The 22,435-nt window shown below is 42.1% G+C and overlaps 1 protein-coding gene across 9 annotated transcripts in view; it reads right to left on the bottom strand.

Annotated features, from left to right (window-relative positions):
• Window positions 1–22,435, bottom strand: part of Foxp1 (forkhead box P1) — a 603,661-nt gene that overhangs the window by 318,775 nt on the left and 262,451 nt on the right. For all 9 annotated transcript variants that reach the window (XM_027428970.2, XM_027428965.2, XM_027428964.2 and 6 more), the window contains one exon: window positions 15,282–15,344. The gene's annotated coding sequence lies outside the window, so the exon portion shown is untranslated. The remainder of the gene's footprint in view (window positions 1–15,281; window positions 15,345–22,435) is intronic.

Raw genomic sequence — 22,435 nt, 5'->3', positions numbered from 1 at the left:
GTGGCTCTCCCAACTCTTCATAGAGGAAGGACCATGTTTAACCCAACTGTTTTAACTCAGGACAAAAGACAATTTTAACTTGGAAGGCCTCAAAGCTAAAGAGTAAGGTTGAGTCCCCAAGCCAAGACTCTGACCCCCAAACTCTTAAGCAGCAACACAAGACTCACTGTGCAATCTTTACAGTGACCTTGTAAGGTGGTCTCTCTCAGTTGGGGACTCGCTACCAAATGTGCTAGCCCTGGAACCAAACCAAAGAATTGGCTAATACAGGCTTACTTCACAAGCCTGCCAAGACTTGCACCACAGATGCCTCCATGGCCACCATGCTGGCACCCAAAAATGTTTACATTTCCACTGAAAACCGGTCTCATCTTGAGCACTTGTGAAAAGAACCAAAGAAGCTCACAGGCAGAAATACGACTTTCAAGTGGATTTCTGGGGAAACAGAGGGAGAAATCAAAGTGTGACCCTGGCCACTGGGTCTGTGACCCTAAAACATAGTGTCACCCCAGCCACTAGGCCGGTGATCTTAACCCTGGGTCACCTTGGCCTTCCAACACCACTCAGCTCATGAAAAGCTAGAAAGAGGGCTGGGAAAAGGGAAGTGTACATTCCTTCCTCTATAACCTGCCATCCAGGGCTGGTTCAGAGTCAGCTGATGGAATCGACACACCTATACATTAAACACCACAGGCAGGAAAGAACCCCCTACACATCTCTATAGCTCAACCCTGAAGGGCACCTCACTCAATGCTTGTGAATTAAGATGCTCCCAGAAGCACCTCTTCTGTCCTTGGGGATTGATGGATTTAGCATACCTGGCCAGCCTCACTGGGATCTCTGGGGCCCCAGAGCAGAAGGAAGTGAGCTCAATGGGGAAAGGGCTATCTCCACTACAGAGCCCAGGGCCAAGGAAGTAGTCATCTGTGGGTGATAAGGATGCTAGCAAAGAGCTCTGGAGGAGCAGCACCTTAATGTCAGCTGCTGGAGATGAGCCAGAGAGAGCAGAACTAATGATGGTTTGCTATTGCTAGGAGCTTCCTGGACACTGGTCAGCTGGCCCTCTACAAAGCAATGAGGTGGATGCACCAACACATTCTCTTGGGCTGTGGTTTGCTTAATTAATAGCTTTTTAAATTTATTTGGTTCACTGACATACTGCTGGTATTTAAAGTGCAAAGCAGAACAAGCTGATACTCAATGAGGATTGAATGAACAAAAGGAATTTAATGTTTAAAGTGCTGCCTGAACCCTGAGATAGAGATACCTGGTGCAGTCACCACCCCCTCTGATTTCAGCACCCTGGGTTCCTCTACCTGTCTACGCTTTCCAACTCTGGTTGGCCCAAACACTGCGGACAAATCAGAAAACACAAACAGCCTAAAGAAATAAACCAAACTTCTGGACTTCATTTGTCAATATTGACCTCCAACAAGTAAAGAAGAAGAACAACAAATACCCTGTTTTACATCTCAAAAGAAAAAAAAAAAAAAAGCTGACCCACCACTGGCAAAGCTGCAGGGAAATAAACATTTGAACCAGTACTAGTAGGAAATGCAAACCAGTGTGTTATAAAAGTCATGATGGTGGGATGTAAGGAGAGATTTAAAAATTCTATAACCTTTCTTATAGTGATCCCGACACCAAAGAAAAGAACTTAAGAAGCATTTGTGTTCAGTAGACCTATGGCAATATACAGTACAAAACCTAGATACAACTTCAAGACAAGACAATGAGAAGGAGTTACATGTTAGTACATACAAAAGGTGATGTGGTATATTATGCAAGTCAAAAGCCTTAAGGAATACTTCAGAGTTGAGGTGCAGCTCAGAGGCAAAGCTCTTTCTAGCATCTAGGTCCCTCAGTTGAATCGCTAGACAACCAAAATAAAAGCACAAACAAAAAGTCACCAAACTCTACGATAAAGGAAGGTGGTACCTAGATGACAACACATTTTAAAAATGCATATAAAATTCTATATAATGTACTTTTGTTACATCCATATGTACCCAGTGTCACCAGAGAAACAAATGTCTTTCTCTGAGTATGCACTGTATGTGTTATACTCAGTGCCAAGATTTTAGATTATTTCTATTTGGTCTATTTTCTTACCATTTAAAATTCTTGCCATGGAGGATCAACAGTTAAGAATTACTTGCTGCTCTAGCTGAGGACCAGAGCTTGGCTCCCAGAACTCACAACCTCCTGTAACTCCAGCTCCAGAAGATCCAAAACTCTTTTATGACTTCTGCAGGCAACTATACACATACACACATGCGCGCACACACACACACATGTGCACACACCCACACAGAGACAGACAGATAGACAGACACATACACACACACACACACACACACACACACACACACACACACACACACACACACACGCAATTAAAAATATTCTCAGAGCTCTAGAGATGGCCCAGCCATTAAGACTGACCTCTGCTCTTCCAGAAGCCCTGAGTTCTGTTCCTAGAACCTCTATCAGATGCCTTCACAGCCTTTACTCCAGCTTCAGGGATACCCTGGTTTTCTCAGGCCCTCTTGGGCACCTACACAGGTATACACACATACACAAGTAAAAATGAGATAAATCTTTAAAAGCTTGTTATCATGGTTACATGAAGACAAGTCAGGTTCCTAAAAACACCCTGGTCTGTGTATACAGTGTGCATATAATAATGAGACCAACTGAGTGAAATATGTCTCTTCGAGTCACAATCCTACATAACTAAGCATTATACTGGAAAGAAAACAATAGAAGAGGTAACAGGGAACACCAGCCACATTCTAGAACCACAGAAGGATTTGAGAGCATGTATGTCTGAACTGCTTGGTATAGGTCCTACAAAACGCTTCAGGAATCCCCATGCTTTCAAGGCTCCAACCTTTGCAAATGGAAAATGCAGCTCACACAGTAGGTACCCAGCTGCCTGAGTCAATCACAGGCAAGGCAGGGTCTCCATCAATGTTCTCCTGCTGCAATGTTTTCAACTATTCAAAACAAAAATACAAGGAACAAAGAAGCCCAGTAGTTGTCTGCAAGCAGGAAGATTCTAACCTCATACACACTTCCATCCAACATGTTTGCGCAATATACAAACCAGGTTCTAGGGGGATGAAAGGGATAGAGATGGAGAAGGAAGCAGAGGCAGGAGATGTTGGCCTCAAAGAGCAGGGAGGTAAAAAAAAAAAATGGACATTTTCTGAAATAAACATACTAACTGCTTTTGCATATTAATGTTTTTTAAACATGCTTCTAAAGTCCCTTGACATACTTAGAAAAAAAGAACATTGGGAACTGATCCAAGAAAAGGATATAGCCACTCAGAAAAGATGCTTAGGTTTCCAGTTCATTATTTAATAGTCAAAAATTAATATTTCCATTTATTTTGGCATCACAGCACGATAGGAAAAGGTGAAATCAGAGAGCACCTCCAGAAGGATGGCTGCCAGTACAGGGGCCTGGGTGTGTCGTTTCCTTCACCGTCTCACTTTCAACCAGTAAATGTCAAGCAGCAGATTGGGAACATGTTATGTTCCTTAGCCCTCTCTGAATCTACGGGTCTCACAACACTTCACTTAGTGGCCACTTGAAGGGGTGATAGATGTGACCCACACAGAGGAAAAGGCGTTTCCTCTAGGATGTGGCCTAGCTTCAAATACAGTGAGCCTCACAGGCGCTAAGTGTCTGTTACCTTATTCACCAATGACTGTGCCTCTGAGTAGCAGCGAGCAAGAAAAACTCAATGTCTGTATTCTGGTAGCTGTAAGTACTTTTGAATTTTCCAGAGTAGCCTCAATGAAACTCAACTATGGGGACACTTGAAGGGGTAACCATAAACCAATTAAATGAATGACTTGCTAGGGCATCGGAAGTGGACTAGGGTGGGTTGGGGGGCGGTGACTTACATTTAGGATCATAAAAAAGAGGTGAGGGTGAACGGCTGGCCCATGAAAGGACTCACAGTTCCCACCCTGTATGCTGCAAATAAAGTCTGAAGGGTGACTTCAGACAAGAGAAGAAACATGCCACACAACTTAATGTTTAGAAACCTCCTGCCCCAAATACATGCCAACTACACTATATGCAAAACACATGTTCTAGGTTCCATTGGATGGTGTAATGTGTGTCAAATTAATAAATTCCTTAAAGAGAAACTAATGAGAAGTATAAAATCTCAACAACATTTAATTCTTCTTACATTTATTTATTTGGGGATGGAGAGGGTACATACCACATCGTGAGTGCACAGGTCTGAGGATGCCTTACGGGAGTCAATTCTCTACTTCTACCATGTAGTTCCTGGGTATTGAACTCGGTCCTCAAACTTGTCAGCAAGCATCATTACTCACTGAGACATCCCAATGGACCCTCCACAAGCTTTTAAAACTAATTATATTCTCAGGCTGGAGAAATGGCTCAGCAGATAAGAGCACTAGCTGCTTTTCCAGAGGACAGGGGTTCAATTCCCAGCATCCACATGACAACTCACAACTGTCTGTAACTCCTGTTCCAGGGAATCTGATGCCCACATACATACATACATGCATGCATGCATGCATACATACACTCAGGCAAAATTCTAATGCATATGAAATAAAAATAAATAAACCATAAACAAGTTTTTTAAAAAAACTTAAAAACAAAACAATTATGTTCCCTCAAAATGGCCCACATGGAGACACCAACACTCAAAATGTATTGAAAGGAATGTAAATGAAAGGCCAGGATAGCAAGGAGAGGACTTAGCAGTGACACTGACCATGATACCCTTAAAGTTCGAGGATAGGTATGGGGGTTACTCCTGACAGGCTAGAGATGAGGGCTAGAAAAGGAAGTACAGATCACAAGTGCATGCAGACAGATCTCCATACCGAGGACAATGGTGAGACACAGATAAGTGACATACTATTTACCAGAAGCTGGTGGGGATATTTTTCATCCCATATTTTTTGTTTTTATAATTATCTTAATAATGTTATAATGTAATGGAAAAACGAGAATTTTAATTCAAAATTATCCACAAAGATGAACTGTTCCTCCGTCACCCCGTAGCACTTTAATGGCACTCAGTCATCCAGTACATCTATACCCATCGTTTTTTCCTCTTTGTACCCATTCCCTCCATGCCTGAGGATGAGGGCCTGGCTCCGGGACTGGGAACATGATCAACGGTGCTTCATGATTTTTGAGGAAGAGAGGCCTTTGATGTGCATAGTTAACTTGAAAGGCAGAGGCACCCATCAAAGACTACCCATATTAGTAGAAGGTAAGTGACAGACTGACTTGTGGCTCAGGTTCAAACTAGTTCCTTACTAATCTAGAGAGTATGTTAACCACACCAAGCTACAGTACAGTTTAGATATTAAAACAGTGCATTCTATACAGAGATCCAAGTGCAGCCCTGACTTCTATGCCACTGAATAAAAGGGTCAAAAAAAGAAAAAAAAAAAACATAAGATTATATTGTTCTTTCATCACTGGCTAAACTATGACATAGACATCAAAGAAGTGAGGCTGCAAGGGTTAGGGACAAATGTGTGACCCTAACAAAGGGAAGAGTGGGAAGGTATTAAGGGGGTAAAAACCCATCTGAGTTAGCTTTTTCTTGCTGTGACAAAATGCCTGAAAGAGCTGAAAAGAAGAAAAAGGTACCTGGGCTCACTGTCTCAGAGGGTTCAGCCATGGTCAGCTGGTTCTACTGTTTCTGGCCCAATACAAGGCAGAATAATACGGTGCTGGAAGTTATCTAGTTGAGGAAGTTACTTACATCATGGTGAACAGGAAGCCAAGAGTAAGAGACTAGAGGTACACCTCCAAGGGTCTTCCTTCCTCCATCTAGACCCCACCTCAAAAATGGCCAATCAGATTCACTTCTCAACAAAATGGCCAATCAGGTTTAATCATTTCTCAGCAGAACCAGCTGAGAATCAAAACAATTAGCATACAGGGCCTTGGGGATATTTTATATCTAAACCAGGAGATCATCTAACTAGCCATTAGGCAAAATCAGAACAAAGTATGGAAATAAAGCCTCAAATACATTTTACTGTCATTAAGGTCATAACTAACTTCATATACACACACACAATGGTCAGGTCTTTGTGAACATCTCTTTAACCTCTTAACGATGTGTGATATGGCTGACAACCTTCAAAACACCTCAATGAATTTCTCATTCACCACAATCTCAACCTCTCTCTCTCTCTCCCTCCCCCCTTCCCCTCTGTCTCTCTCTGTGTATGTGTATGTGTGTGCACGTGTGCAGATCTCTGTGTGTGTGCATGTGTGTGGAGACCAGATGACAACCTGAGCTATTGTCCCTAGGGTACTGGCCACTTTGTTTTCTAAGACAGAGTTTCTTACTGGCTTGGAACTTGCTGAATGGACTCAAGTGGCTGGCTAGCAAGCCCCAGGGACTGTTATGTCTATGTCTCCCCTGTCCCCAGTACTGGAATTACTAATACATGTCACTTGGCTTTCTACATGGATCTGAGGATAAACCTCAGGTTCTCACTTGTGTGACAAGTACTTTACTGAAGGAGCTATTATCCTTCCATGTTTGACCCTAATTCCTCCATGTCCTTGATAAACTCAGCAATGGTAGCTTTCAAATACAGCCTGGGAGCCTTTCTCATTTGTGTCTAAGCAGCCCTCCCTTGGTGAGTGCATGAAGCTTCATGTCTTAGATATCTCTTCTATACCTGTAAATCCTGCACTGATAGCCGGTAGCTAGAATATTTTTGGAACTACATATCCAAAGGCTCACGGGGATCTCATCTGAGTGAGAATGAACGGAACAGCTGCAAACCCCCATGTTCACTACCGACCACACTCTTTGCCCTCCCCCTCCGCCACCCACACTGTGCCAGCTCCTTGGCGTCTCCACTCCAACCAGTGGCAGTTCTATCCTATCAGAAATAGCTTGGAGTGAGAATTCCAGCCTTCCACCTGATTCCTTTCTCTGTTTTCCTACAGGAGCACGCATGCCATCAGTGAATTCTTTTAGTCATGCAGGAAGAAAGTCTTTGAGTCACCTTTGACATAATACCATCTCTCTACTAGAAAAGACTCCAGCTTACTTTAAATAAACTCCAACAGCAATGGCAGCTCAGGATCACCAGCCATAGGGCCACTGGCAGTCTAAATCACCTAGTCCTCCTTGTATCTCAGTGGGATTCTCGGATACCCTCTTCAGTGGCTTCCCTCCTTTGGCCTCCTCCATCCACAGGCTATTTTCAAGTTGGAGTTTTTGAGGATGCACTTAAGCATGTATTTGTTGCTGCCCTTCCAATGATCTCATTTTTCTAAGGATACAATAAGCCATCTTTCTCCTTGACCTCATGCCCCATCACCCTCTGGTTTGCTGCTGCCAGCAGGATGCCTCTCTCAGAGCATGCTCAGATGTGTCCACTCCACTGTAAGATTTCCATTGACTACCTATCTACAGCTGTCGCCCTCCCCTCTGGTATCTGACCCCTCTCACCATGCTCTACTTTCATCAAAACACTCTCTTGCCATCTGCCTGCCTATCCAGAGGACTTGGTGGCTGCTGTTCACGGCTGCTTCCCCACTATCACTGTCACTGCTGTCCAATAGAAATACCAGGCTTGCCACATATGTCACTGGAACTAATACTACTTACTGTAAGTAAAAACACAGCTGAAACAAAATTTAGTCATTTTACTGAGGCCAATGGATCCAAACTGGCTATTTCAATATGCCATCCATAATGAAAAGCATGCAAATTTTCATACTTTTTCAACATGAAAGCCTTGAAATGCTTTATGGAGCGATACCCATACCACATGTAAGATCTGGTTAACCATAAGACAAGTGTTCAACAACCACAAGTGGATAGTGGCTTCCATACTGGACCAGGGAGGTCCTAGCACAATGCCTGGCACATAGCAGACGTTTAATAAAGATGTGGTAAATAGACAAGCAAATGAATCAATGTAACTTACAGACTGGATTAATTTACATTACAGAAACTAAGCTTTCAAAAGCCTCACATTTGTAATGTGAGGCATACTTTAGAAAATAATGCTACTGTATGCATATTCACTTAAAAACAGGCTTGAGGGCTGGAAAGAGGCTCAGTGGGTAAAGTAAGTCCAGGAAAGCACACACGCACGCACACACGCACGCATGCACGCACACACCAGTCCTGAATACAACCCACTAAAATGATTGCCTAATTCACAAATTGGTCCCAACTCCTACTCTGAAAATCACTGCTCTGAATTCCAAGTTGCACAATTTGTAATGAATGGCTCTCAGGACACTTCCTCTGACCTCCAGCAACTACCTGGAACTCTCAGCAAACAAGAGGACCAACAGGCAAGGAGGGCAATTCCAAGTGCTGTATGAACCAATGGACGGAAATAATCCGTCCACCCGGTGATGCCAGTTTGCTTTTTTAATTAAGAGTCATTTCATGTAACTTATCACACCGTCAGGTAATTAACAAAACATGTAATTACTTTTAATTATATGCTATATACGGACTAATACACAAAATTCAAGGGGGAAGCTGCAGGATTTTCACACTTCAAAAAGACCCGATTTAAACAGAGTAGAGAAACTGAGGAGTTTGTTAGTTTTTCTTTTTTTTTTTTTCTAATTTTTTTACATCACCCTTTATCCAAAGGTCTCGGAAGTGTAATAGTTCACATCAGGGGCAGAGAACAAGCAAACTATTAAGCTTCGCTTCATTTTTACAAAGTCTCAATCATGAGATGTCTTTTAAAAGATACCACAAACATCAACTCCAAAGCTAGCTGGGAGCAGAAGCCACTGGGACAAGTACAAACGTGTGAAGGAAGGTTCTATCTGGGCTACTGCCACCACACCTCCACTGAGACCAGAGGGAGAATATTACCAAGGTTCCCATGCATGTACTATTCTTCTTCTGTTTCTATGTGTGCACGTGTGTGTTTGGGTGTGTGTTCCTATCTGGGTGCACATGTGTGAAGGCTTAAGAGAGCAACTTGAATGTCATTCCTCTTGAGATGGTGGCTCTGATTGGATTGCTAAATATGATATCAGCAGGCCAGTGTTCAGAGAATCTGTGTCTATTCCTTGGCTCTTGATGCCAAGTGCATACCGCCATCCCCATGGCTAATGTTTGCTCACTTTTTCATGTGGTTTCTGGGGATCCAACTCAGGTCCCCAAGCACATTACCAATCTAACTAGACCCCAAACATTCCCCTTCTATGTTTCTACACAATTACTGGCTGTGTTTCTTCCTGAAGGTTCTGAATCACCCAAGAAAAGTGAGATTTACTACACTGCCGTTAAGCTGCCAATGGTCACCTCACGTGAGAACTTCTAGGATGTTTGAGGTGAACAGTTAAAAACTGTGATCCATTAGCAGATGGGACATCAAAAACCCCATTGTAAAGGTATGGCTGGGACTGTGGAAACATCTCAGAATGAGAGCTCTTGCCTAGCATGTGTGAGACTCTGGGTTTAATCTCCAATACCACAAAGGAGGGGGAGGTATGTATATATTCCTTTCCTGTTTTTGTTTTATGTGTATGGGTGTTTTGGCTGCATGTATGTTTTAGCACCATATGCCAAAAGAGGCCAGAAGAGTGTTGGATCCACTGGAACTGGAGTTACAGATAGTTATGAGCTGCCATACGGGCGCTAGGAATTGAACCCTGCTCCTCTAAGAAGCACAGCAAGTGGTCTTCACCTCTGAGCCATCACTCCAGCCATGCCTTCCTTCCACCACTTTTCATTGCTCACTGTGTAAATTAGAGCCACTTGCACACTGCGGCAAATACTATCTTTACTGTGAAATACGTTTTGATGTGCATTTGAACAAATGATCTCCGCAGAAAACCAATTCCTCTAAACATGTTTCTCTCAAAAAAAAAAAAATCAATATTTTTGAACTATGTTTTCTTGGCAAAAGAAGAGGCAGCTCTTGTTTACACGGGGAGTTCGTTTAGGATCATGGCAACTGTATTTAAGAGCAGCCAAGCAGGTTGTGGTGGCCCACACTGCCAGTAGGGTTTGCTGAAGGAGGCAGAGACCGGAGATCATGAATTAGAGGCCAGCTTGTGCTACACAGGGAGCTCTAAAACAGCCAGAACAACAATCAAAAAAAAAAAAAAAAAAAAAAGCAGCCAAATTTGAAAATCAACCATAAAATTTACATAACTACTGAGAGACCCTATTCATTCCAAAAAAATATAAAAACACCCACAATACAAAACCTAGGTTTTCCATCACTCTATCCCTGATATGTACATTCCAGGTCACCACTCTACTGGTCTTAGGAGTCAGCACTCAAGAAATGTTTAAGCAGTTTAAAACTATATACACCTTGGACAATCTTTAAAATGATTATACTGCAAGGAAGAAGTTAGACTCCAAGCAGCATAGGCTACATGACCCCATTCACACCTAAAGTAAGCAAAGCTACTGGAACAGAAGGCAGAGTAATGGCTATCAGTGGGTTAAACAGAGGACAGAATGGAGAATGGCTGCTACTTGATGCAAAGATTTTCCTCTTGGTTGATGAAATGATACATGGTGTAAGGTGGTAGGCAGCAAGCTAAATACTCAAAGCACCTGGACAGCAAACACACTTTAGACGAGTGACTCAAACTATGAGTTAATTATAAATTCAAGAAATTGGAATATGAAACACTAAGCGGCCTAATAATTTAGAACAGAATCATTGTAGAAAGTACAAGAAAGTCAACCTCACACTTCTGTACTGGGCTGAAACACATCACTGGGCACCCTCTGTTCCTTGCTTTGCTCACTTTCAAACAGCAACCACAGTTAACCTTTCTAACAGTCATTATTAGCAATTGGGTCTGTCTTCTCTCTATAATATAAACCCTGTAAGGACAAAGACTACATCCTCTAGGGTAGAACTAAGCTCTGAGAATACAGCAAAGAACTATTAATAGAGACCTGTGCTAACAATTTATGTGTGTGCACAGGTACATCTACATGAATTAATGAGAGCTAGAAGGAAGGAGGGAAGGAGGGAAGGAGGGAAGGAGGGAGGGAGGGAAGGAGGGAGGGAGGGAAGGAGGGAAGGAGGGAAGGAGGGATGTATAGAAGGCGGGAAGGAAGGACAGAGGGAGGGTTCGATTGGAGTGATTCACTCCATAAAGAAGTTATTGATAGTCTGACCTCTTATATTTGCTCAGGTCTTTCCAGTATTCACTCAAAAACATTTCCCAGAAGCCCTTGAAACTTCAGGGAGCCCTTCTCCAATCTCACCAATTACATGTCAAGAGGTGTCATGTGAACAATCTCTAACTTTTGCTTCAAAGAAAATGGAGTAGTTTGGGCTTCCCCGTGTTGTGGCAACAACTTAGCCTCAGGCACACAGATAAGGAGAGAGCCCCAGGGGCAGAGACAGAGGACTCAAAGGACCTCTCTGGTCAAACTAGACTAGCTAGATTGCCACATAACCAAAGGCAATGACTATTTGATTTCAAACACTAAAGGCAGCAGTATAAACTGCAGCCAGATCTTTATAACCCAGACATGGGTATATAGTGTATCTAGACAAAGAGTAGTCCCATGGCTAGCTCAGGTGCCTGGTTGATCGTTTTTGAGCCAGTGGAGTCATCTAGCTATGCCGTGAAGATAATTTAAATGCTGAATGTTTTCTTCAGTCTTTCCTTTTTAATCAACGTCTCATGTAACCCAGGCTGGTCTCCAACTTGTTATGTTGGCAAAGTTGGCCTTGCACCACTGTTGATCTTCCTGTCTCTACTTACCTAGTGCTGGCATGACATGCCTGCACCATCATGCCTGGCTATCCAATGCTGTCAAGCCAGGTATTTCTGATCCCTACATTGCATTTGGAGTTGTTCAGTATTTGTAAAAGTAACTTGTAGCAACCTGTTGCCCAACTAAAATTACCAAGTTGCATTTTAAATTTGTAATGAATTATGCCATCTTGCAAAAAAAAAAAAAAAGTGACAATTGAAACAAAAATAACCCCAAAGATCATTTGAATGGAGCACCTGAGAAGGGTTCTGCTGTTAAGAAAATGCTGGAGTCACACAAATACATACTTTTAAAAGAACTAACACATTTCAATTAGCTGAAAAGCATTTTAAATCTTTAAGAAATCATCCATACTATGCAAGACACAATGAATGCAAACTGTGAATATGCACTGTAGCACCTTCATTTAACATTAAAAAAAAAAAAAAGCTCAAATTGGGGTAGGAGAAAAATTACTGTAATTGTACTTTCCTTGAGATTTATTTTTAAAACTTTCTCACAAATAAGTTGATCTGGTAAAAAGAAGCCAAAGTGCCACATCAACTATGAAGCTTGTGGATGTTAACATTTGAAGACAGTTATGTGGGTATGGTGGTATAAGCCAATAACCCCAGCACATTGGGGGCACCCAGAGAAGGATCCTTGAGGCTCATGGGCCAGACAGTCTAGTCCAATTGGTAAGCTCCAGGTTCAGTGAGAGACACTTTCTCAGAAAATCAGGTGGATGGTGACTGAGGAAAGTACCTCATGCTGACATCTAGTCCCCAAACACACAGAACTATATACACATGTGTACACCAAACATACACATCTGCATCCAAGCACATACAATGTGTGTAAGAGTGCATCCTTCAACTCAAGTTCATCCAGAACTAAGCACAATGCTACATTTTAAAAATCAGGTTGACTTTTACAAAGTGGTTCTTTCTTTTACTGCACAGGCACCACACATATGTATACATGTATTCATACATGTATGAATTTGTCTTTGAAAGATCTCTGGCCCTGTCTAAAGGTATTTGGGGTCAAAAGAAAGATGGAGTTGATACTATAGGACCAAAAAAATGTCAAATAACAAAATGTTTATTGAAAATATAAATAATAAGAACCAAGCTAATAAAAGCAAAAATGGAAAAAACAGATTAAGCAAAATTTCTTTTTTTTAATTTATTTTTTTAATGTGCACTGGTGTTTTGCCTGCATGTATGTCTGTGGGAGGGTCTCAGATCCACTGGAACTTGAGTTACACACAGTTGTGAGCTGCCATGTGGGTACTGGGAATTGGAAGAACAGCCAATGTTTCTAACCTCTGAGCCATCTCTCCAGCCCGTAAGAAAAATTCTTACACTGAGTTCCAAGAAATCTAGTCAAGGAGAGAAATTACATAAATGTGCCACCAGCTTTCTTTGTTTCATGAAAGGAGAAGTCACAAAAACCAAATATTTTTAGGATCTAAAAAAATCTCTAAAGAGGGATTATTTACAGGATGGTGAGTGATACAACAGAATACACTCTTCACCTGGATCAGTCTGTCATTAGCACAGACAGAAATACCTGTTCTGCAAAGCTCCCTTTGTCCCATGCATCGGATGCTACTCTAAAGCTTGAGGGACAAATCATTCATGCTTGCAGGGTACTGAAAAGCCACACATGAAGCTCCTTTGTGGAGAAGGCAAGTCTCAAGCAGAATTTTTTTTTTTTTTTTTTTTTTTGCTTGTTTGTTAAATCTATAGAAATTGAACCCAGGGCCTCAAGAATGCTATGCAAACACTTCACTAGATAGAGCCCCGCCCCAGACCTCACGGTACCTTTTTTTTCTATTCTTTTTTTGGTTGTTGTTGTTGATATAGGCTCTCACTGTGTAGACAGAGCTGGCCTTGAACTCATGAACTCACAGAAATCTGTCTGCCTCTGCATCTACAGTGCTGGCACTAAAAGTGTGTGCCACCATGCCTCATCAAGTTTTCTTCTGAACTCTTTATCAGCATTGATGAATCCCAATTTTCAGCTTTTCCTGTTTCTAACAGCACAGAAAGAATTAAAGGCCTGCAGAGCATCCTGGGTAAAGATCTATTCTAGAGGTGACAGCATTCAGAGTGAGGAGTGGCTGAGACAAGAGGTCTGACTGACCCAAAGCAGTAAACATTTACTAGACAGCACTTGGCAGAAAGCCCCAAAATGAGTCTTGGGCAAGTGAAACCTTCCTTTTCCACATCTCACTGTGGTCGACAACCCCACATGCTGGCCAGAATCACTCCCTTCCATGCTGGCGCATCTGAGGGGACATGAGGCATTAGTCTGGTGTTTCCCGAAAGAGCACAGATAATGTAACGAGAAAAGTCTGAATTTTGGGGCCCAAAATCAAATACACCAGAAACAACTAACAAATCTAGTCCCTCCATGATGCATTCTAGAACCAAAGACCTCATGTGAAATTAATGACAAAACTGATCAAGGATCTAAAATGTCTCTCTCTTACAAACACACTAAACAAGATAGCAAAGCTGAGTAAAGTCAGGATTCAATGAGGCCATAAAGCTACGTACTTCAAACCTACTAAATCAAATGAACTACTAAAGGTCAATATTAAAACATGAAATGGAAAGGCTAGTTCAAGTCAAAAAAAAAAGGGGGGGACATAAAGGAGAATTAGGAGGGTCCACTAAAAATATATACTTTATTAAAACTTAAATAAATAAATGGACACCATAAAGATAACTATTATATTTCTTACATTGAAAGAAGCTGCAAATTCCCTCCAGTAGGAAGGTCACGGGCTTAACTCTGAGATGCTCCTGAATGCAAGCAAACACCAGGCATACACGGCCACTTAATGGGAATATTTTATCTGCTCCCTCAAAACCATGAATTTTAGGAAGTAAAATTTGGCCTTCGTTCATCAAACCACATTGGGCTCTCTGAAAACTTCGAATTTTAAAAACAAGTCCTCATTTGATTTCCAAACAAGGTCAAGAAAATAAGACAGCATAGCGCCGACATCCAGGGCTGTGCCCCACACCGCCACAGAGTGACACCAGTGTGTCCTGTTGCTATGGTTCCTGACTATTAATTCCTGAAAGAAGGTGATTAGACAGGCAGCAGATGAGCATCAATAGGATGCCATCGCTTGGGCACAGAGCACTGACACATGTTCCTCGTGTCTGAGGCAAGTCACTTTTATGAATCACCGCTTTGATGTGAATATTCCTTTCTCACTCTAAGTCCACAAAACACACAAGCAAAAATAAATTAAAGTTCAATTTCAACAAACTGGGAAAAGTATGATATTATTTGAGGGAACAAAGAACATGGATAGGCTGTTCCTTTAAGAGAAATCTTTAAACTTTTAGTGCTCCTGCCCACATGCCATATATGTACATTTGTACACATATTTATATACATGTTCATATCAGCTACAGAAGAGTAAGTACCCAAATCCCAGGACTCAAGGGTTGAAATAGTTTTAGATACAAGTCCAGCAATTACATATGATTTTTACCTTTTTTTTTGCTTCTGTAATTCAATCTTCAGTTATAGTCACCTCAAAAGGTCACTTCTCACCCTAAAAACAAAACAAAAACAACACATGACAATCTGAATGACAAGGGAAGTCTCACAGTGAATGTCCAGCATCCACACAAATGAAAGGAGCAGGAGTTTAACTGTTCATTCTGGAGACTTCCCAGTTCACAGAAACATGGCTGGGATCTTTACCATAAGACCATAAACCCAACAGGGCCAGGGAAAGTGAAGGCGGAACACTTCCGACTTTTCATGAGAACTCTTTCTTGTCTCGCCATCTATTAATTCATTTTTCGAGTGGAATTATACATGACTCATGGGCCTCTGTTTTTGGAAACCAGACTGTTACTTGAATGTGTGTGTGTGTTTGGTTCATACCCACAACATTTCTAATTTCATTAAAGCATAGGGCTTATTTTTTTCCTCTTTGAAAGTGAGCTTGCACTTGCACACACGATGCTTTCTGTCACTCTGAACCTTTCAAAATCATTTTTTTTTAAAGGCACCATTTTCTACTTGGGGAGGGGCAAGGGGTTAATTGCTGATGAAAGCTGTTCGCAGAATATTTTGCACTTAGCACCTATCTCTACCAGATCCACTACATTAGATAAAAATGGTTCATGTCACATGAAATAAACAAATGAAATCAAGCTTCCTAAAACACAAAGGAAGCGAGGAACACATTTCAACCCACAACTCCTCTGCATCTCCTCAGCCCCTCAGCAAAACTCCTGTGTGCCTTTTAAGAAATGTCAGAAGCTGCCTCTTCCTGTCCATGGAACCGGAATCAGCACATGGCAGGAGTGAAACAGACAAACATTAGTTTATTAGTTTATTTAGAGCATGTTGGTGAGGGTGCGAGGTCCATCCACTTCACTGGAGAATATGAGAATACAAGGCAGTGAGATCCTATCACTTTACTAACACGCTAACAGTCTTTTGCTTACTGCCCAGAACAATGCAGAATGGAGTACCTCCCCCCTCACCCTCTGCTGTCAGCCCTGGATGGATGGGAAAGGCAAAGTCATCTCCCTTTGCTAAGGCTAGGAAGTGGCACTTTCATGCCAACCTCTCACATTTCCACAATCAAGGGGTATGCAGATTCTTGCCATGCCGGCTGGAAAAAAAGATGCAGGCTCTGAGTGAAATCAGAATTCTCGTGTTTACTGTAAGAGGAAATTGGAGGTTTTCACCATAAATCTTTACCTTTGGGGTGGGGGAAAACCCTAGCACAGGGGTTTAAAGTGACCGCCCTGCAACTTGCACCCAGACCTTTTTTTGTTTTTACACAAAACAATTCAAACTGAAAATGAAAATCATGTGCTTTCCTGCTGATGCCTGTCCTCAGGATTGCCTTCTTGTTTCATAGTGAACAGGCATAAGAAAGGGTAATGGCCATCAAGTGTTCGAGGCAGATCAGGGGCCGGGAGGTAACCCCATTCCACACAGAAGAAATGTCCTACACAAGAAATGTCACAGAAAAAGAAAAGAAAACGTTTAAAGTTATACTTCATTTGCAGACCTAGGGACAACACTCAGGGTCCCTCACATGCTAGGCAAGTACTTGACCACACAGCTGCAAGTCTAGCATTCATCAAATCTTAAATATAAAGTGAGTGAACTTTGGCAGACCCTGCTCAATTCAAAGCAAGAAGGCCCCTTTCTCCCTCCCCTTTCCTGGAGACTTTCTTCACTGCATGAGCTTTAAACTAATTTATATGTTTATCTATTGAGCTGGGTCTATTTTTGCATGTTTGGCAGAAGGGCCTATAGTATTAGACTTTGCAATGCAGATGAGATTTGCTATCATATAGGCAAGGCAAACAACTGGACCTCATTAAAATTTAATTTCCAAAGAAAACTGCTGAAAGGCCCACTTTGAATAAAGTTATCTCTCTCTAGTGTTGCTTCTGCACCCGCAGAACAATTCCAGGTAAACGCAAGGCCTGTATGTCCATGTGGCTGCCTAAGAAGCATAGTTCATACTCCAATGGAAGCAAAACCAGATACTGATTGACCCCCAGAACAGAAGTGTATTTTTTCAGAGGGAGGAACAGCACAATTAGACAACTGACATTCTACCATATACAGACTTGGGCAGTGCAAAACTGGCTCTGTTTCATTTTCACTTATGCATCAAGTATCATCAGTAAGATGTAAAATACATCCCATAAATTTTAACGCACGCGCGCGCGCGCGCGCACACACACACACACACCTGACTCCTCATTAATTTATTTCTGTTGATTTTACTTTTTAGAAAAAGGCATCCATTAGCAAAGTCATCTGAAATGGTATTTCCTAAGTTTCGCTGCAGAAAGATTAGTAGTTCAACAGCTGTTTGCCATCATGTGGAACTGAATGAAATGTGTCAATACAGAAGACGAGAAAATAAGGGGTTAGAACTGAGGCCCGAGCTGGTATCATTACATGCTTAGAAAAATCAGAAATCAACAGCTCTGGTGAAAAAGATGCAACTTGCTTTTTCCCAGAGCATAAACTTCGATTTCTAAAACTGTGTACTTTTAATGATCAAGTCAACTGACTATTTACCTGTCTGTCCTAGCACAAACACCAGCGCTCAAATTAAACCACTGTGTAAAGCTTTTAAGTTAACACGCACACACACACAATAAAAGAAATATATTCCCCTCCAGCCCTCTTGTCTCCTTGTTTTAAAAGGCTGCCACCACACAGATGCCATGTTGTTTTCTTTTTCTCTCTTTTTAAAAACTTCCCTAGTGATTTTATGTGTTAAAAGTGAGCCAGGCATATGGTAAACAGAAATTCTTTCCCTTCCTGGCATTCATTCTCTTTCACAGTAAAGATCTCACGAACTAGAATTTTCCAAGGCCTGTTCGTGACAGCACTGTTATTTACCTGGAGCTACAAGGTGACCACAGAGGCTGTGATGGACCCCCACGTGTCACCTGCCACCTGTAGGGTTGGAAACTCAACATCTCAAGTGCTTCCTCTTTTTGTACTCCCCCCCAAACCCCGCCCTCCCTCCTCCACCGCACAGTGCCCTGTGGCTGCCATCCTGTATCCAGGCTGCACCCTGAGTTTTGTCCCTCACCGAATCTGTGAGATATGTAAAGCCAACTGCCAACTGGCATGAGCTCCCCAGAACTGAGGTGCAAGCTAGCTGGTGAGACCCCGCTTCACGGGGCTGGAAAGTAACATCATACCTTCTATTTTTCACATTCAAAGTAGTTCCCCCTTTTCCTTTCACAGCCGCTACAATAAACTACCACCACGATTCCTGCCTTCTCTTTCACAATATGCAGTTACCACAAACTGATGCTGAAGGGTGACCAACAACATCCATCTCTCTCTAGCCTCCATCCAGCACAGGCTGGGAAAGCCACTGTGAGCCAGTCTTGCCAGGTCCATGACACAGGAGCAGCTTAGCAGGTGCAAGGCACTAGGACTCCTGAAGTCTAGAACAGGGCTCAAATGTCCACACTCCCACATCTTCCTACTGAACAGCACAGACTTCCCTTGAGAAAATAAGTCCAAATGGGCCAGTTTCCAAGGGAGTACTGCCTCTTTAAGTCGTCAATCTTAACTCATTTTGGCTTTCCTGTCTTATTTTCCAGTGATTTCTTAGAAAACAGAAGGCTATCGGCACATGTTTGACTGATTGAACACAAGGGTCATTTTATTTTCTACACTTAAGAAAACCCACTTAGAAATCACCCCCAGAGCGTCGCCCTAGGCTCTCTAGAACTTCAACTGTTGAGTCAGATTTAACAAAGATTCAAAGGAGGGAAGGCAGAAAGACAAAGAAAACTGGGGTGGAAGGAAGAGACAGAGGGATAATGAAAGGAGGAAGGAAGCACACGGGAAATGAAGTTCTGTGCAGTCCAGGCAGTCTGCAGCCAGGGGTGGCCGGAGACACACCCATGGCAGTTGACTTATAAATGCTACACTTCCTTTACTGGTCTCTATCAAAGAAATGACTTGCCATACACCACCACTACATCACTGTCCAAACCCCCTCCTGTCCCTGGGAGGAACATTTTACTGTCCTTTCTCTCCCTCCGGGACACATTACAGAGTCTAACTTTGGGGAATCTGTTCTGGTAGGCAAAACTCAACACACTGCACACAGTGCAACCATGTGCTACAGGCAACCCAAAGGATAGGCCAAGAAATAACTCCAGGCTGGCATTCCCCAGGAAAACTACAGCCAGAGGCCTGTCTCATTTGGAAAACTCATTCTCTTTTACCTTCCACTCAAGTAAAACCCTGGTCATGGTCATGTGAAAATATTTTATAGGTATCCTTTAACAACCTGTACACGTTGAAAACCAAAAACAATATTTGCTGTTTTGCCTTTGAAACGCTAACAAAGCCTTTGTTTTAGATTCGCCTTCAGTGTGCAATAAGAGTTAATAATCAAATCCATCCCAACCCCCACAAATGTTAAACAAAAAGATAAAAGAAATGCAAATAGCTATTGTCATGGAAAGTTAAAGTACCTGTCTGTATTTTTACGTGAAAACTATTATCTCTATCAATCAAAATTTAAGAATACAATAGTGCTAATCACAGAAGGTGCTCTGACGGCTTCACTTCTTTCCCCTCATTAAAAAAAAGTATTTTTCCTCTTAAAAAAATGAGTATAAAAGTCATATACTTACAATTAGCTAGAATATTTGTAATTTTATCATTAAAAACCTTCAGCAGCCCCACTGCTAATAAATGCTTCTAAGTCTCTAGACTGATTGGTACCCAAGAAGACCCAAGCCCTCGCATATTTTAATAAGGCTGATGGAATCTTATTTCAATTCTCCCAGTTTCCAACCTGCGGGGGAACAGCACACTCTCCTGTTGGATGGAGTTACTCAGACCCAGGCAACAGTCATGTGGGAGCGAAGGCGCCTTCTTTTAGATCCAATTCCTGCACCCAGCAATAGCTTTCCACAGGACATGAACCTTGGATGGTTCCCCTCATCTGTTTTGACAACTTGAATTGAAATGATAAACATTCTGCCCTGAAAAGAAAGTGGAATATCCCCAAATTGCCCAGAGTAATCCAAGTGCAGCAACTGCTGAGTCGTTTTCTAATTCACTTAAAAATAAAAATGATTGCATTAGCTTCCTAAAGATGGTAAAAGAACAAAAAGAGTAGCCAGACCCCAGATAGTCAAACAAACAGCTCGAGATTAGAATTCCTAGAACAAACACTTAAGCCAGGGTGCCATTATGCAGACCCACTGAGCCTGGATAGATGTCCCCTCCTACCAGAGAGCCAAGGGGCTGTCATTTTCCCCCAAGCAAGATCAGATTTCCTTCCCTCTCCACTGCCTCTCTGAGCGTCATGGCCAACATCTCATGTGTGCTATTAATATCAATGAGGAGAAGATTCCATTTCCACAGAAGAAAACCCCTCGGATCCCCGCACAGACCTTCGGGGAGGACCCTGGCCCCATATACACAATACAGTAGCCGAGTTTTGCCGCTTTCCTGCAGTTCAGACTCACACACTGTTTGAAGCCTCTTACCAGACAATGGTAGCTCTAGCTGCAGGATAGTTACAAAACAGGATTTGCTAGGACCAAGAATAGTCAAGCTGCGCTCGCCCTCTCCCTTTTCTTTTTTAATTCCTTCCTGTCCCCAAGAGCCTCACACTACCAGTTCAAAATTCAGCTGTGTTTCCCGAGAGGCACCTGTACTGGTCTATTTTCAAAGCAGCCAGCCAGTAAAAACTGCCCAGGAACCAGGACAGCTTTCAGTAGGCACTGAGAAGGGCAGCAGAGTGCCCTCTCAACATTTGCGAAATGAAACAAAAGTATCAGCTTGGCTTGGCACACACTTACCCATTCATGGTGAGGCAGCAGAGCTTTGGGGCAGAAGACTCGAGTCTCTCACAGGACAATACGAAGTTCAAGAGTTTGTAAGGGAGAAACTACAGGCAGTAGGAAGCCAAGTCCTGCAGGCTCTCAGGGTTCCCAGGCTGGCGGCGGTGTGAGGAAGGACTGAAGGTATGTGGGCTAAACACAACAAAGCCACTGCCTTACTCTAGATTAAATATGCAGGAAGAGGCCCCTTTGCATAAACACAAACACTCAGCAAATGAACAACTGGCTCAATCAGGCGCCCGCTGTGCCTCCTACCTATCCTCCTCTGACAAGAGACAGTGGCTGTTCCAGGGGACACCACTAAACTGGGCGATCTATCTTTAAATGTAATGTTGCTACGCTAACAATTGAAATGAATTACATTCATTAGTAATTAAGAATTCACATTCTGAGGGGGTGGCACTGAGGGGCAAACTTGGATGTCCAGCTGCTTCCCAAACAAGCTGGCACAGAACACTTCTGTGAAGTTCTGCTGCAGGCAGTATTTCAATCTCCCATGATCAAGGAAGGTTTTAAAGAAGCTCATGGTTTAGCCCCAGTTTAAGGTTACATTATACACCCCTCAAGGCATGTTTTGTATATATTTCTAAAATACACATAAATAAGAAGTATACATATATACACACACGCATATGCATACATCACTTCATAGTCTCCGATATAATATGTATGCATATCTAAAGAGAATACCAACAAACACACATACACAGAATATCACTTAACTATATCCTTTAGCTCACTAATCATTTAAGGAAAATAATGGGAGCTTTCCAAAAGTACATCCCAAATGCCTGTCTTTCAAATGTCACCAATGCATGACCGCTCATTTAAAAACATTATCCAGATATTAGGAAGGATGCTTTTAAGTGAGTGGCCTCAGCCACTTATCACTTCAATTAAACAATGTAATTACAGTCAACAATTTTCTCCATTTCTGCAGAAAAATATGTCATACCTCAATGCAATTTGTCTGTAGAACCCAGGAATTTAGCAAGAGGGAGAAACATTTGAAGGCTGTGAATTTTCTATCACGACTGCTCAGACTAAGGTCAGCTTCTAATGGCCTCTGACCCTCTGGTTCTAGCAACTTGTTGGTCTTGGGAACTTAATTATTTTTCCCTCTATTTTGTTTTTCAGTTTCTTAATTACAAGTTAAATGTGAGATTGTAATTCCACACATTAAGAATGAAGGGTCATACCTTTTTTTTTTTTTTAACATTCATTTATGTGGTTGTGCTCACACACACTCAGAGAGATCAGAGAA

This window comes from Cricetulus griseus, chromosome 8 (assembly GCF_003668045.3).
Source record: "Cricetulus griseus strain 17A/GY chromosome 8, alternate assembly CriGri-PICRH-1.0, whole genome shotgun sequence".
NCBI classification, from domain to species: Eukaryota; Metazoa; Chordata; class Mammalia; order Rodentia; family Cricetidae; genus Cricetulus; species Cricetulus griseus.
Note: the sequence above shows the minus strand (reverse complement) of the source record. Positions and strands in the feature narration are given on the sequence as shown.